This window comes from Petaurus breviceps, unplaced genomic scaffold (assembly GCF_028583685.1).
Source record: "Petaurus breviceps papuanus isolate PSGF00001 unplaced genomic scaffold, PetGlider_PUasm1.0 189, whole genome shotgun sequence".
NCBI classification, from domain to species: domain Eukaryota; kingdom Metazoa; phylum Chordata; class Mammalia; order Diprotodontia; family Petauridae; genus Petaurus; species Petaurus breviceps.
This window is the reverse complement of record NW_027185809.1, coordinates 51,482,336-51,499,997: the sequence shown is the minus strand read 5'-3', so window position 1 is coordinate 51,499,997 and position 17,662 is coordinate 51,482,336.

The following is a 17,662-nucleotide window of genomic DNA, read 5'->3' as shown; positions in this document are numbered from 1 at the left end:
TAGTCCATTCCCTGAACTAAGCATTCTATCTGTTGTCTTTATTCATTTACAGGGGTCAACTTCCATGACTATGATGCCCTCCTGCTCCAACTTCATCATTTAGAATCCTTATCTTCCTTTAAGACTACATCAAGTGCCACATCTTCTGTGTAGTTTTCCCTGTTTCCTTCTGTTGAAAGTGTTCACCTTCTTTTAAAATATCACTAGACCACTTTTGTACCATTTTTTCCTTCATCACTTCTCGCCTTATGTCATACTTATTTGTGCCCATATCATAATCTGCCATCCTCTCACCTTGCATCAGTAGAATGAGGGTAGGAATTCAATGAGGGTAGGAATTACAGTTTTTGGAGGTCCTGGAACAGTTTCTTGCAGAAAATTGGCATTCAATAAATAGAGATTGAATTGAATTCAACAAATATACAGTTAAGCACCAGGCATTGACTTGAAGTCTTTCTAGTTTGTCAGACCCTATCAGGCTTCGTGCTCTGCTGGCATAACTTTTGAGCACCAAGACCATGCTGGTGTATATGTATATATATGTGACATATGAGATTCTTTTTTAAAAAAGTACTGATATTAATTTTTTGGTTTCTTTATAAGAAGAGGAATCTAGCTTGAGGAAATATATCCTTAATGAAGTATTTCTTTTTTTTAAGGTTAAAAAGAGGTTTAATTTTTACTTTAAGCACACAAGTGGAAACTTTAAAAAATATACCTAGAAGTAACTATTAACTTGAGGCAAATATTATTCAAGGAGATATGTTATTTGACAATATGAGCATTCTCTCCATCAAGGCAAAATGCATTCATTCTACAAGTCTTTGAGAGTTGCTGTGGCCAAAAAAATTTTTTTTGTCATTCTGTGGCCAACAAACGGATAAGCTTCTCTGAACTCATTTCAGTTGGTCTGTGAATTGCATATAGAAAACTCATTGCCTGGCTCATATCAATGGCTCCTCAATAACCCTAGGTTGCTTGCAGAACAAAGTGAAGTTTTAGATAAGTATTTAAATGGAGGAAAAAAGCATATATTAGTATAAAGATATTTTCAAAATGGATAATACATAACTACAAGGTTCTAATGATTTGGAAATATCCAATTTTTCATTCAATAATATGTTTCTTATAAGATATTCTACTGGATGCCAAATCTTTATGGAAATTAATTTTATTCACTCTAGTTCATCTTTTTGCATCATGGAGGATATGAGATACTTGTTTTCCCATTGATAAAAGGGAAACAAAATTTCCCTTTACCCACTACCCAGTTTTATAGAATGGCAGTAGGAAAAGACTGGATTCAATTACCACATTGGCTACTTACTTTGCTTTAGGTCTATAGGCAAGTAATTGAACTTATCTGAGCTTCAGTTTTTTCATTTATAAAATAGAGCTACAAATATATGCACTATAGTACCTACCCTGCAAAGTTGTAGAGAGGAAATAATTTTGTAAATCTTAAAGTGCAAAATACATATTCATTGTTATTATTATCATTTATTTTCTAGATCTTATGACCTTCATAATTTATCAGAGGGGAGAATGCTGAAATTGAGAGCTACTAAATTGCTTTGTCAGTCCTTTACTCCCTTTGGAAAATGGAGAACTAATCATTTGAAGACCTGGCTAAGTCTTGATAAAACCTTACCTCATTGCAGTTTCTTTATTTAGTATAGATTTAAATCCATCTGGATATCCTAATCACACATCAAAAAAGATTTAATAGGGAACCAGGTAGATTGCCTTTCTTTAGCAGACACATGAACATAAATCTTAGCATTGCCTGCAGATACTGACTCCAGGTAATTGCTACTGCAGGTATGCAATTGGAGACTGGGAATAATTGTGTTTTTCCCAAGAGGTTGTTTAAATATAAGGGAAGACAATACTGACTTTCATAAGAAAGGCTTCTTGCTAATGCTTTGTGCCACACTGCAGACTCCTAATTATCCCTTATTAGCTGACTTTTCCAGAAATACCTAAAAAAGGTGTTTTATTCATTGTATTGTAACTTGTCATATAGCACAGATTTTACACATGCCATTTGGAGTAATTTTTCCATTATCTAAACTATCTATGGTCATTTAAATTCTTTGAAAAAATTGAAAAAACATTGAAGCATTTAATTTTTACATACCAGTATATATGTATTTCCACACAAACACATTCATAAATCTCTTTTACTAGCCAAGTATTTTCTCTCTTGGTCTAGGAGTCAGAAAGACGTAAGTTTAAGTCCCTCCTTTAACATATACTGACTGTGTGGCCATGAACAAGTCACTTAACCTTTCAGAATCACAGGTAAATCTTTCAGGCTATATACATCGCAGGAAAGATATTCAGCTGTACTGGTTGAAGGAGTCTCCACATTGGGAATCCCCAATGCTAATTACAGAACCAACCTAAACAATAACAGCAACAACCCAATCAAAGTATAGTCCATTGAAAAAAATTTGATTATCAATTACTAACAGAAAAGAGGCTCCTAATTATGGTAGTATGGTACAAATGTTGAACATCGTTTTTGCTGCCTTTCTATGTTGATTCTATTTATATTGTGACAGATGGTCTAACTTGACTTCACTGTTTTGATTTTCTCCTGGTATTGTTTTTCTTGGTCTGCATCAATCCATACATGTCCTCCCAAGTTTCTCTGAATTCTCCATAATTTCTTATGGAGAACTAATATTGCATAAATCATGATTTGGTTAGCTGTTCTTCAGTTTTTGTCATGTATTTTGTTGCTATTTTTTCTGAATAAAATACATCAGTCTTTTTTATATATGTGTATATACATGTGTGTGTATGTTTTCTTATCTGTAATTTCTATGGGATAAAATCTCAGTAGTAAAATTTCTGGGTCAAAATACCTTTTCCAGAAATTCCTAGCAACTTAATGCCACTTGCTCTTCAGAATGATCAAACCAACTCATGACTCTAACCTCTAAGGTCCTGTAAAAATTTTATTCTATATGTGCTCTAAATTTTACACACATTTGTAGAAGTGATTCAAGGGAGCAAATTTAGCACCTTAATGTAAAAATTTGGTACTACAATTATATGAGGACATGATCATCTTCATATTGCCATGTGAAATTCAAATATATATGGCAGCATACTCTGAAATATCACTTCTTGTTAGTTTTGTTTATGGGAAGTATTATAAACTAGATAAAGAAAAATTAGAGGGAAACTGTACCTGACTCAGGCACTTTTGGGTAAGTTATTTAACTTTCCAATCATTTGTAGAAATCCCTTAAGTACTAGCAGAATCATCTGGACTGATACCCCCATTATAGCTTTCAAAATGTAACATGACAAGTACTGTTTAAATAGAAATGTATTATATATTCACACCATTACTATACAATTCAAGTCTGTTTTAAGCTGTCCAGGGTCCTGAAAATTCCTAGAAAATTTTTGTTTTTTACTTTTCATAAATTACTTAGATTGCATTTATTTGGCCATTAGGGAGAAAACTAATGCCATTATCATTAGCTATTATTAAAATTAGAACCTAGAATTTATTATTATAATCCTGAAATTTCTTTGCTTTAATTCTGAAATTTTTCTGCCTTCTGAACTTATCTAAAGTTATTACTTTTGAAATCTGGTTAAAAAAAATGAATAAGCCAGTGTCACATTAACTATACAACCATATCTTTTAAGAACCAGATTTTTTTTCTGAAAAACAAATTTGACTATAGCCATGACTACATGACCAAATATTTTCTAAACAGATCAGAAAACAAAACAGAGGCAAACGCAGTTTTAACTGCAAACAGGAATATGAAATTATTCTCTAAGGAAAATTCAAAAAGTAGGCTGGGCCATTAACATAGAAAGAAAGACTTTGTAAAAAAAGAACAAACCAAACAACTTTTGGAAGCTTCAAAGCAAAAAGACCATGCTACTTGTAAGAGAAATAGGACAGTAAGGATATTATCTTTCATTTTAATGGTAAAAGAGTAGAGCCAAAGGATAAGATGTTCCATTTCATAAGAAGAGAAAGGTGAAACTAGAGAGGCACACATTTTGTACCTTTTTTGAAAACTACTGGCTTTGTACAAAAAAAGGTCAACTGTTATCAGATTTTCAGAACATTCAACATCTGTTACTAAGGATGGTGGTGGTGATGGTGGTAGTGAGAATAAATTAGATTAGGGAAGGAGTTGTCAGTATTTTTGAGTATTCTGCCTACATTGAGTAATCAGCTCTGAGAGGGTATAGAAAAGGAAACAGAAAATACAGTCTTATCCCTTTGTTAACAAGATAGATACAAACAAAAAAATTAATGATATATGCTCCTTCCATATCCCAAACAAATACATACCAACACACAACAAAGAAGTACAGGGTGTCCCAAAAGTCTCAGTACAGTTTTAAACTTTAATAGCTTAAAACTACACTAAGCCTTTTGGGAAACCCTATGTGTCCATGAATAAAGATGGAATGCTGGAGAAATGGACTGATTGTAATCAAGTAGGCTGATGTAGGTAACATTTCATGAAGAAATTGTCTTGAGAAGGATGTTGAAGGAGAGGAGGATATTAACTGAAAAGTGCAAGGAGAATATAATAGACAATACCACATTTAGCTTCTACTGCTTGCCAAGCACTGTGATAGTAACTAAGGGTGAGAAGAAGTGTGGATAATACAGTGGTCCCAAGGTGTAATCATAACAACGAAGCTTGAAACCAGAGAAAAGCTGAGAAAATTTACCTCCTTCTTTGTGAAGGTGGGGATGATGGGTGTGATACATTGTATATACCCTCTGACCTTGTTGGAATATTGTTTGGTTTTGCTGAAATGTTTTTTCTTCTCTTATTTTTTAAATCTTTGTTTAAATGGATGGCTTGAAGGGTAGGTTAAAGGAGTGGGGAACATATTGAGGAAAAGATAATTAGAAACAAAAGACATCAACAAAAATACGATTTTGAAAGTTTTCTGTAGCAAAAATATAAATTTTAACAATATAAGAAACTTAAAATGATTTTAAAACATATGGTCCCTAGTTCAAAACAGGTAATTGGCTAAAGGAAATTTGTGGACAATTTTAAAAAGAGGAAATATAATTTTTTAAAATTATTTGAAAAATGTTTGACCCCAATAGTAATCAGTGATGTAAATTAAAATAACTTCATGGTTTCACCTCACACTCATAGACACTTACTAGCTATGTAACCCTGGGCAAAAGTGTCACAAAGCTTCTTTCTAATAAATTCATTATGAAAAACTATGGCATTTTATATGTTTAAGTTGATTAATATAAATATAAGCAGTTATTTAGCAAATTTAGTAATATCATTTGATTTTAAGTTTTCACTACATGATTACATCTTAAAAATTGATAATGAATGATTTCTTGCCTTCATAGAGCTTACAGTTCAGGAGGATGATATGACATACACAAAGCTCACTATAGTAAAAATGATTATCTGATGGGTGTCTGAGAGCAGAACAAATAAATTATGTGAAGTGTGAGAAGAAAGATCATTACCAACTTATGCATGTGATGAAAATCAAATTCTGCTTCATGAAAGTTAGGCTAAATTTTTCTGAAAAGGTTTTGAAACCTCCTTCAAAATGTGACTGGTTTAGGAAGGCAAGGCTAAAAACACTGACATAACTTCTTAGTTGCTTAAATAAAAAAACTAATGCACATGGAGCTTTCACCTTCTCCCCAACACTTTGTACATGTTTCTGATTGACATAGTACCATGTTAAATGCAGAGGCATTTGAATCAGTGCTATATCCTTGATGAATATCTTTTCCATGTTCTTGTTAAGTACACTTTCTTTTATTAACTGTTAGATAGATTAAAAATAAGAGCAGCTATGTGGCACAGTGGATAGAGTTCTGGGCCTGGTGTCAGGAAGACTCACCTTCCTGAGTTCAAATCAGGACTCAGACATTTACTAGCCATGTGACCATGGGCAAGTCACTTAACCTTGTTTACCTCAATTTCCTCGCCTGTAAAATGAGCTGGAGAAGGAAATGGCAAATCACTCCAGTATCTTTGCCAAGAAAACCCCAAATAGGATCACAAAGAGCTGGACATGACTGAAAAATGACTGAACAGATTATTTAATTTCATTCCATTCCTGAATCTCAACCACAGATTAGTCTAAGTCAATGTTGGTCAAGAATATTCCACTAACTCTTTGTGCCAGAGTCAAGTGCTGTTCACTACAAGTATGGGTACTAACTCTGTCTTTGTCTGGAGGGGAGCGAGGCACTGTCTGCCATAGGTGCTACCACTTCCCCTCCCTCCCTCCTACCCTGTGCATAGTATACCACTATCCCTGTTCCACAGACTTAGTGCTGTCAGGGCCTAGGACAACTCATACCTCCAATGCCAGGGCCAAAGGATGGGCATGGGTGCTGCTACTATACCACTATACTGGGCTCAGCACTGGCTTACAACCTATGACAATCCATCTCAGGATTACTGTTCTTCCACATCTCATCAAGAAAAGAGACACAAAACATAAAAGACAGTCCAGGTTCAGTCTTCTCTAGGGTCAGTATATGGCTGCCAGAGTCTACCAGTTGCTTTTTCTGTTGGAATTCTGAAAGGTGACCAGGGTCTGTGCTGGGGGTCATTTCAATGGGTTAACTCACCTATGCCTCACTGGAAGTCCTAATATGTTACATGCTCAATTAATTGATCACCTCTTTCTCTATTTTATTCATGTAAGCATTTAGTGATATAAAACTTCCCCTAAGAACTACTTTTGCTGCATCCCATAAGTATATTGTCTCATTATTGACATTCTCTTGGATGAAGTTGTTGTTTCTATGATTTGTTGTTTGACCCACTAGTTCTTTAGAATTAGCTTATTTAGTTTCCAATTAATTTTTAGTCTATCTTTCCATGAACTTTTATTACATTTAATTTTTATTGCATCATGATCTCAAAAGGATACATTTAGTATTTCTGCCTTTTTGTACTGGATTGTGAGGTTTTTATGCTCTAATACATGGTCAGTTTTTGTGTAGATGGAATCTATCACTGAGAAAAAATATATTCCTTTTTATCCCCACTAAATTTTATCTAGAAGTCAACCATATCTTACTTTTCTAAAATTCTATTCATCTCCTTAACTTCTTTTTTGTTTATTTTGTGGTTAGATTTATCTAGTTCTTAGAGGGGGAGGTTGAGGTCTCCCACTAGTATAATTTTGTTGTCTATTTCTTCCTGTAACTCCCTTAATTTCTCCTCTAAGAATTTGGATGCTATACCACTTGGTGCATATATGTTTATATATATATATTTTACTCCACATATATATTATATACTCTATATATTTAATACTTTATTTCTATATATTATAATATATGATATATAAATATATTATTATATACTTCATATATTATAAATAATATACACTATATATTATATACTTTATATATATATATATTACGTCATTGTCTATGGTGCCTTTTAGCAGGATGTAGTTTCTTTCCTTAACTCTTTTAATTAGATCTATTTTGGTCTTTGCTTTTCCTGAGATCAGGATTGCCACTTCTGCTTTTTTTTTTTACTTTAGCTGAAGCATAATATATTTTGCTCCAGTCTTTTACCTTTACTCTGTGTGTATCCCTCTGCTTCAAATGTGTTCCTTGTAATCAACATATTGTAGGATTATGGTTTTTTAATCCACTCTGCTATCTGCTTCCATTTCATGGGAGAGTTCATCCCATTAACATTCACAGTTATAATACTATCTGTGTCTTTCTCTCCATCCTATTCCCCCCCTCTCCATTTATGCTTTTCTCTCTCCTTTCTCCCTTTCCCTCCTCAATAGTTTTGCTTTTGACCACTACCTCCTTAAATCTGCCCTCCCTTCTATTATCTCCTCTCCTTTTCTTCCCCTTTCACCTTACTACTTCTTCCCTCCCTTCTATCCACCCCTCCCTTTTCTTTCTCCTTTCCCCTCCTACTTCTTATAGGGTAAGTTAGATGTCTACACCTAACTGAATATGTTATTCCCTCTTTGAGCCAAATCTGATGAGAGTAAGGTTCAAACAATGCTCACCTCCCTCCCTTCTTTCCTTCTACTGTAATAGGTTTTTGTGCTTCTTCATGAGATGCAATTTACCCTTTTCTGTGGAGGTCCTAACATGGGTGACAATTACACTTCATGGTTCTGGAATGGAAGCAGTAATACCATATCCTTTAAAAGAGAGGAAGGGAATAAGCATCTACTATGTACCAGGTACTGTGCTAAGCACTTTACAAATATTATCACATTTAATACTGATATAGCCTTTCCTTACTCAGCAAATTAACTGAGGAGGGGGAATATTTGACATATTTGTTCATACCACTAATTTCAGAAAGACCTCTGAGGCCTGGGGTAGAGTCAAGCACTATCCTTTCAATAGCTCTCTCACCACTTTTCATTAATGAGTCTTAATGACATCCTAAATATAATATTAAAAAAATTCTAAGCAGTTAATTCACTAAGCATTAAGTTCTTAAGATAATTCCTAAGTTAAGTCTTCAGGGAGGGCCCAGGGATGCCAAAGTTGTTGGGCATAGAGATCAGTGTTACCTTCAATATAAAATTATTCAAACTAAACAAATACCAACTTAAAACACATCATCTTCAGAGATGGTTACTAAGTACCTTGAACATATTCCCATCTATCTCTAGTTGCTGAATTCCCACCAACAATCTTTGTAATCCCCTTAGGGTCAGTGGGGAGATATCAAGATATGGGTCCAAAAACTCTATCTAAACCAGATGGGTGTAAGGCTCCTGAATTTTTTTTTACCCTACTTCTATCATGAGGCTACAACTTCATGTCAGTATAATCTGGCTGACTAATGCCAAATGTCCTAGACGAGGCCTAATTCAGACCAGTCTTAGAAGTAGAATGGAATGAGATACTTGTGACCATCTAATAGTTAACAACTAGAAATTTGCCTGACAATAGTAAAGAAAGGACTCTTCAGCAAGTATACTCAGCAAGTATACCTTTTAAGAACAAAACAGCTGTCCTCTGTGTGTGTGTGTGTGTGTGTGTGTGTAGATTCATGTGAGGTGGATTTTGCTATTATCAACAAAAGCTTCATGGAAGAGTTGGCATTTGAGTTGGTCTTTAAAGGATGGTAATCAATAGAAAGGGGAGACAGAGAGCCTTCCAAATATATGGAATAATGTGAACAAAGGCACAGAGATAGGAATACACAGAGTGTGATGGAGGAATGATGAATAGTTCAAGCAATCTAGAAAATATGGAGTGGAGTGATATGAGGTAAAGCTGAAAAAGTAGGATGCTGGAATCTGAAGAGGGTCTTCTATGTCAATCTAAGGGTCTTAAACTTATTGGATAGGCAATAAAGAGCCACGGGTTTTAAGCTGAGTAGTGATGTAATAATCAAAATTAAACTGGCAGTGGTATGATGTATGGAAAGAAGAGAGTTCAAGTGTGAAGACATATAAGGAAGGTATTCTAATCATCTAGGTTCCAGGTGATAATTAGGGCCTTTACTAAGGTAGATGCAGAGGGAATAGAATAGAATAGGCTGTATTTGATTTGGCAGCAATTGGATATGAGAGAGGGAGAGATAAGAATTGAAGATGACATCATGACTTTGAACTTAAGAGACCAAATGAATAGGGATACTGCAAGATACATAATGAAGGTAAAATGAGGATAAGACCTGTGGGGAATGATAAGTTTCATTTTGGACATGTTGAGGTAGACATGGTAGTAGGACATGTAAATGGAAATTTTATTTTATAAGCAAATTGAAAATATGGGTTTAAATAGCTTTCAATACAACCTGTGGTATTTATTATACAAGCTTCTTGAAATGGAAATTTACTGCTATATATTTTTGAATCCTCTCATGTTCTGTTGTGCACATAATATGCTTTTTTCTTTTCTTTATATTTAAGTTTATAATATATTTATTTTTCTTTTCCTATTGTGCATTTAAGTTCTAGAAAAGTAAATTAAAAAAAAAGAAAGTATGGGTTTGGATCCTGGGAAAGAGATGAGAACTAGGTGGGCAGATTTCAGAGTGATTTGCATAGATGTAATAGCTGAAGCCAGCATCGAGGTGATGAATGTAGGTAGAGGGCCTGGAGTCAGGAAGATTCATCTTCCTGAGTTAAAATCTGGCCTCATACACTTACTAGCTGTGTGATTCTGGGTAAATAATTTCACCTGGTTTGTCTCCATTTCCTCATCTGTAAAAATGAACTGAAGAAGGAAATGGCAAACCACTCCAGTATCTTCTCCAAGGAAACCCCAAGTGGGGTCATAAAGAATCAGACATGACAGAACAACAACAAAAAAGTTGAAGACATAAGAGTAAATGGAATTGCTACATGAGAGATTATATAGAGAAGAAGGTTGAGGACAGAACTTTGGACACCCATACTAAGGGATCTGAAAAAGGATGAGAAACCAGCCACGGCAATCTTAGAGAGAGATAAAAGGACACCAAGATAGATCAATATCTCAGACCAAGGCGAGAGAGAATGTTCAGGAGGAGGCAGTGACCAGCAGTGTTAAATGCTTCAGAGACATTAAGGAGGGTGACATCATCATGTAGTGGAATGAACTCTGAATTTGGAATTGAAGGAACTAGGTTTGAATCTTAGCTCTGCCACTTAATTCACTGTATGACTTTGGGTAAGTCACTTTATCACTCTGGGCCTTAGCTTCCTCATCTATAAAATAAAGAGATTGGCCCTGTTGATCTTGTAGGTCCCTCCCAGCACTCAGGCTATAATCCTGTCATCTATGTTTCTATGAAGACTGAAAAAGGATCATTGGATTTAACAACTGACATCCTTTGTGACTCTTGATTGAATAATGTCAGTGGAACTGTGGGGATGGGAATCATATTGTAAGAGACTGAGAAAAGAGTAAGTGGTATTTTTCAAGAAATTTTACTGGGGAGGGGAGGAAAGAGATAAGATGGTAGCTGGATGGGATATAAGGGTCAGGTCTTTTTCCTCAAAGAGTGGAATGTATGTAGAACAAGAGGAATCCAGTTAGTTTGTTTGAGTTTGGGTTAACTGAGGTTCCTTTGTTCTCCAAGTTGGCTAAAGGAAAACTGATTGGATAAGATTGAAAAGATGATTGGAAATTATCTTTTAAAAATGATCATTTTAACAGTCTGATCCCTTTAAATAACTAGGATCTGTTGGTCTGCAGCCCTTAGGAGTCCAAGAATTTGTTTGCTTTAAGTATTTATGAATGTTTCCTTTTAAAAGATAATTAATAAGCAAGTTTATTTCAAATAATGCTATAGAATGGCAACTAATCAAATTCTACCCCAGGAAGTTTTCCTATTGGTCAGAGACTCACAGGTTTTCATTGGTGGCCTGGTTGAAATACTTGCTAAAACTCCTATGCAGTGAGGCAGCCCAAGTGCTTTTCAAAATATTTTCCAGACAAAAATTCATACTGAGTTACAAGTTGCCCAAAGATAAGTCCTTGAATAAAAAAATTTCAAAAATTCGAAAAAAATTTTCATAAAAAAGAAAATTGGTCACACTAGAAATTATAAAGTATCAGCATAGACTTAATTGATCTGGTAAAAACACAGGCATGATCATTAATTATCTTTTAAACTCCAGTTAAAATCCAAGCATAAATCAGAATTTATATTCTTTTATTACTAAAAATTAAGTATGAGAAAGTAATATGGAAACAGTGCATAGAGGGGGGAAAAGAGACAGTATTTATTACAAACTAGACCATCATAAGGACAAATGCAACTCATGAAAGTTAAGGCACTAGGTAAGTCAGAAAAGAATTTTGAGTAATCACAGTGGGTAATTTTCCATGTGGTATGATTTCAAGGTTAAGAAGGATGCTTTGTGCCTTCTGCATTTCTCTCTCACTGGCTTACAATTGCTTCAAATTGTATGAGTAGAAATTTATTCATTTGACTGAAGGCACTTATTTCTGTTGAGGTGCAAAACACATTGAACCCTATTAGTCTTTTACACTTTAGTATGAATAACCTTATACAATTCTTTCCTAAGGGCAACTTTTTATAAGGAACAGAATTGACAGCCTCTAAAGGAATATGTGGAAAGAAGCTCATGTTGGGGAGAAAGGGCACAGAGATGGACAAGCAGTTTTTTTGGAGACACACCTAGCTTACTTAACAATTTTGCTGTGGCCTTTTGAAGTTAAACCAGTCTTTCAAGTACCCAAATACCTATAATGAATAATTTACATGAAGCAAATAGTAAAGCCCAGTAATAAAATTTCTTTTTACTATCTGTGTGCCTCCTAGCTAAGTGAATAAATGGTTATTTTGAAAGAAGTGTGCAACAGGGCAAATACTTTTTATATATTTTCATTACTAGTATAAAAGGAATAGAAATTATTTCATGTAGGGAAGAGGACTGGTAAATTATTCAACAATCTATGAGTATGTGAACTATTATTGTAAGAAGTATATTATTCTCCATTTCTACCAAGCAGTGAAAATGCAAGAGGGAGAGGTTTAGAATTGGTGAAAGAGTATCTTTAGAGAAAGTTATGCTGAATATTGGAATAGGTCACTGAGACTTTGGAATCTCTTTTTCCAAGAATTTCGAGATATATTTCACTTTCATATGTTTTGTATAGTTGTAAATCTGCTCAGCAGAACAAACTTGAATAAAATAGCATCTTGACATGACATTTTCTAATTCTTCACACCATGACCCCATAATTCTGTTTTTTTTTTAAAGCAATTGGGATTAAGTAACTTGCTCAAGGTTACACAGCCAGTTATTTCTGGGTGTGGTGCTAAGTATCAGAGCCTGGGATTTGATCCCCAGGTCATCCCAACACTGGGACCAGTGCTCTTACTCGCTGAGCCACCTGACCACCCCTAAGCATTTGGGGTTAAGTAACTTGTTCAAGGTTACACGGCTAGGTGTTTCTGGTGTCTGAGTGTCTGAGCCCGGATTCAATCCCAGGTCATCCTGACTCTGGGGCTGGTGCTCTTACTCACTGTGCTACCTGGCCACCCCCATAATTCTGTTCTTATGACCCTAAACATATGCTGAATAATGGACACACAGATTAGATAGAGGTAATTTTAAGATGCCCTCACAGACTATACACGTAGTAAGTAGCAGACAGAGATTTTAACCCAGGTTCTATGACTCCAGATCCAATGGTTTGCCACCATTAGTTGTCCCCTGAGAGTTCAAATTAATTTCATTTCAGTTAAATTCCAAAAGCATCTATTAAATGCCTCTTGTGTGTAAGTTATTGTCCTAGCTCCTAGAAATATAAAGAAAAATATAAGGAAAAATTAGGCACTTTGAAGATAGAGAATTTCATTAATAACCAGATTTTTGTAGAGGGCAGGTTTTGTGGAGTAAACAACCCTTGGAATCTTGAAAGAAGCTGGTATTTTAGAAAGATTACAATTGAAGCATTCTACAATGGAACAAAGCTTTCCTGGTAAAAAAAAAATCTCAAATTTTGTTTGCTTCAGACATTTTAGTAAAATAACATTTACTAAGTACATAAAAAATGATATTTCAAGTAATGCTATAGAATGGCAACTGATCAAATTCTACCCCAGGAAGTTTTCCAATCGGTCAGAGACTCACAGGTTTTCATTGGTGGTTTGGTTGAAATACTTGCTAAAACTCCTATTCAGTGATGCAGCTCAAGTGCTTTTCAAGATATTTTCCAGACAAAAATTCATTCTGAGTTACAAGTTGCCCAAAGATAAGTCCTTGAAAACAGCTAAGCTTCCTGGAGTGGTTAATCATTTTAAAAATCAAATTATATTTCAAATGAGTTCTCTTATAATGATATGAAAACAAGGTCTTATTCTTTTTAAGCAATGAGCAACTGGATAAATCTTTAGTTTTCCTTTTAGTAAAACACTATCTAAACATACTGGGAAGCTAGATGGCACAGTGAACAGAGTGTCAGGACTGAAACTAGGAAGATTCATATTCCTGAGTTCAAATCTGGCTTTAGACACTTACTAGCTGTGTGACTGGGCAAATTACTTATCCTCAGTTTCCTCATCTGTAAAATGAGCTGGAAAAGGAAATGACAAGCCACTCCAGTATCTTTGCGAAGAAAGCCACAAATGGGGTCACAAAGAATTGGAGACAACTGAAACAACTGAACAACAAAAATATAAAAGCACCTATATAGTGGATTTTTATGAAGTTGCTCACAAGCCAATGAAACATGGCTACATTTAGGATGGATGAGCTGTAAAGATAATCTTCTTCCCAGTGGACATGAAAGAAGATTTAGCTGAGAATGAATGTAAGTGACTTTTACTAAACTGTGACTAGGGGTATCAGAGTGAGTGAGTTACATTTCATACAAGGCACTATGTTATTATACTAACCACATGTGGTTGGCTTGCCATATTTTCTTCTTACTCAAGTTATCCTCAGTTTACTGATGCGCTGTAAAATGACCTCTTATGTCAACTTGAGATATTGCTTCAGTAAAACACTTTAGAGCAAGACTGGGCTTCTTTTAAGAAACCACTATAATTACCCACAGGGCAGTGATTTTGTCTGGGTACTTTTCCCCCTCCCTGTACAGTACTTGGCACAGTGTCTTGAGCATTAGGTATTTAATGTTTTCTGAGTGACTGAATCAAAAACAGCTTACAAAGTAAAGGGATAGTTCCTAGTTATAAGACATCAATCAGCTAGATGTTTTTATTTTAATTTCTGTGAAATCTGTATATTGCTTCCATTGATCCAGAATTAGAGAGTTGAGTCACTAAAATAAATGCAAAGGATCTGAACACATAATATGCTAGTATTTGAATCATCTAGCCTGAGTTCCAGTCCTCATTTTGTCAGATACTATTTGAATGACCTTGGGAAAGTCATTCCCATCTTAGAGCCCCAGTTTCCTCATCTCTTAAATGGGAATAATAATACATGTTTTACAAATCTCTCAGAGTTGTGAAAAATATATATTAAAACACTATATAAATAAATTACTAATATTATTAGAAGAACATTGTGAATGGTGCACCAGACCGTCTGCCCTTCCCTAGTGTGTGAATATTGCTGATGTGCCTCTAGCTTTCCAAACCCTGAAATTAGGAATTCATCTATCTGTATGTGTGTATACATACATATGTATAAAGATATACATATGCATACATATATACACATGCATATATATACATATACATGTTTGTAGATGTCCAGTTTAAAAATGAAGTAAGCACAGTAGTGATTAATGTTTAGAAAAAAGGCAGAAACTTTATGAGAAGAAAATATTTCTAGCACTATAGGTTGAAATATATAACCTCTATTGGTTTGGAAGAGTATAAACCTCTATTGGCTCTATTGTTAACCCTGTTCATGCACAGGCATATAGGAACATATGCAAAGACTTCAGAAAATGCTATTGAAAACCTTCTACAGCTTCTCATAGAGGCAACCTAGAAAAAGCTTGGGGGGGGGGGAGCATGAGGGATTAGAATCCTTCATAGACTCCATCAGCATAGGAATAAATCAAAATGATGCATCAATGATTTTACTACCTCAGGCATATTTTGTTATAATTTTTAGCAAGTTAAATCTAAAGTCTAAGCAAGTTTTCTTTTTTTCTCCCCTATCTCTTGTGCTTGCTGAAATAACACTGGAGAGGAATCCCTGAAGCCTCTCTATCACTCCTTGGGAACTGCTTTCTTAGGAAACACTCCTGCCTCATCATTGCCATTATGTTAAATTCTGATCTGGCTGAGCAGCTCATTATCATTCAGCCCATGTTTTCCCTGCACAGCAACCCCCTCTTTCTGTACGCACAAACCCAGGGTTGCAGTGTTAGGATTGAAATCGGGGGGAAGAAAGCAAACCAACTCCAAGAAAACTTGCCTTTCTAATTCAGAACTCAGACAGTAAAGATTACTGTTATTTTAGGAATTTCCCCCCCTCCTAGATCAACACAACACATCAATTAAAGTGGTGCTGCAAATATTGATTTACTCTTGGTACAGAAGGTACTAAACTGCAGAAAAGACTTGGATGATTAGAAATAACTTTCTGAGAGGGACAACGTTATTTAAATCGAGACTTCACTGAGGAGGATGCAAAACTCTGAGATCCTGAGTGCCTGAAAGAGAACTGCAGCTGCAGAAAGGCTGAGGGACACTTGGCTCCACTACGCTTTGTTTTCCTACCGCATGAAGCCCAGACTGCCTCTTTCCTTCTTTCCACAAGACTTAACACACCAGCAGCAATGACCATGGAACTTGCAGAACAGCTGGGGAGGCAATCATTCTGCATTGCATCTTTTTTGGATGTTATTACTCAGTACAGACCACCACTTTCTTCTTACTTCGGGTAAGTGAAATTAAGTTACCAGTAACAAAAGGGAAGTGGGGAGGGGGTGGATAGAAGGTGGGACAGAAGGAGGGAGGCAGCTGGGGCAAGGGAGGAGGCGGGGGAGAGTTCAAATAACACAAAAGATTAGTCCCTTAAGTTATTGTTCTAGTTCCAGGGGGATTTGTACATTTCATTACATATACATAGTTCAAGACTTGGACTTTATGTCAGCGATGGAAGGGGGCTAAGATTTATTTGATTCATTGAATGGAGTTGTTACAAACTTAGCTTTGTCTAGTTTCAGAAGGAAAGATACAGAGTTGGGGGGAATCAAGAAGAGTTGGAATGATGAATGTTTTAGCAGAGTTGATGCCCAAGAAGAGAACAGAAAGATCATTTGAAGGTCTAGTTGCCAAATAAAGTAGGAGCCTCTTTGAACCCCTTATTCAGCAATCTATTAGTCTCTCTTCAATCTCACAAAGTCTATCCCGAATGACTGACTCTCCTAAACTATTAATTATGATGACTGTATACTGCAGTATATTCTTGGAAAAGGTTTCTTATGAGGATCTGAACCCTATACCATGATACCAAGTACTAGATGATTTCTAAAGACCCTCCAACTTTATGATTATCTCTGCTCAGCCTTTAATTTGGTATATAAATCTTTGGATATTATTTTGCCTTGGGCAGTTTCTTTTTTTTGACACAAATAATTTAGGACTTCTAAGAGCCCAGAGTACCTGAATGGCACAGTACTTTATGCCAAAGAGGAAGGGAATCAAATGAAAAATTATTTATTAGCAATTTCATAGTGTACAAAAGGACTTTCTGTGTAGTTCCATTACATATACATTGTAGTTATCATTCCCATTTTATAGATGAGGAAATTAAGACTTAAAAGGGTGAAGTACTTGCCTCCTGGGAAGTGTTAGAGCTAGGATTTGAACTCATATCTCTTGATTCTTCATCCAATGCCCCTTCAACTACACTTCAACATATGGATGATGCATTGGCCAGTTCTCCATTAGTCTACATCAACTTGTCTGTCTGTAACCATTATAGTAGTGACCAACATTCCACGTCCCATCAGTGTTCCATCTTGATTCTTTCCTTCTGTTTATCTGACATTGCTTTCTTCTTCTGGTCTGGTGTCCTGACATAGGTGAAACATTTAGCTGGATTCCCTACTCTGCAATAAGGGCACTGGAAGATGGAGAGATGGAGGGGAGTAAGAATTTAAGATTCATTCTAAAGGACCTTTTAAAGTACAGCTCCTTTTAAACCTGAATATAGAATCTCTATGTGTCATAGTAATAATAGGTTGTGCTTATTTTTTTTCACATTGTGA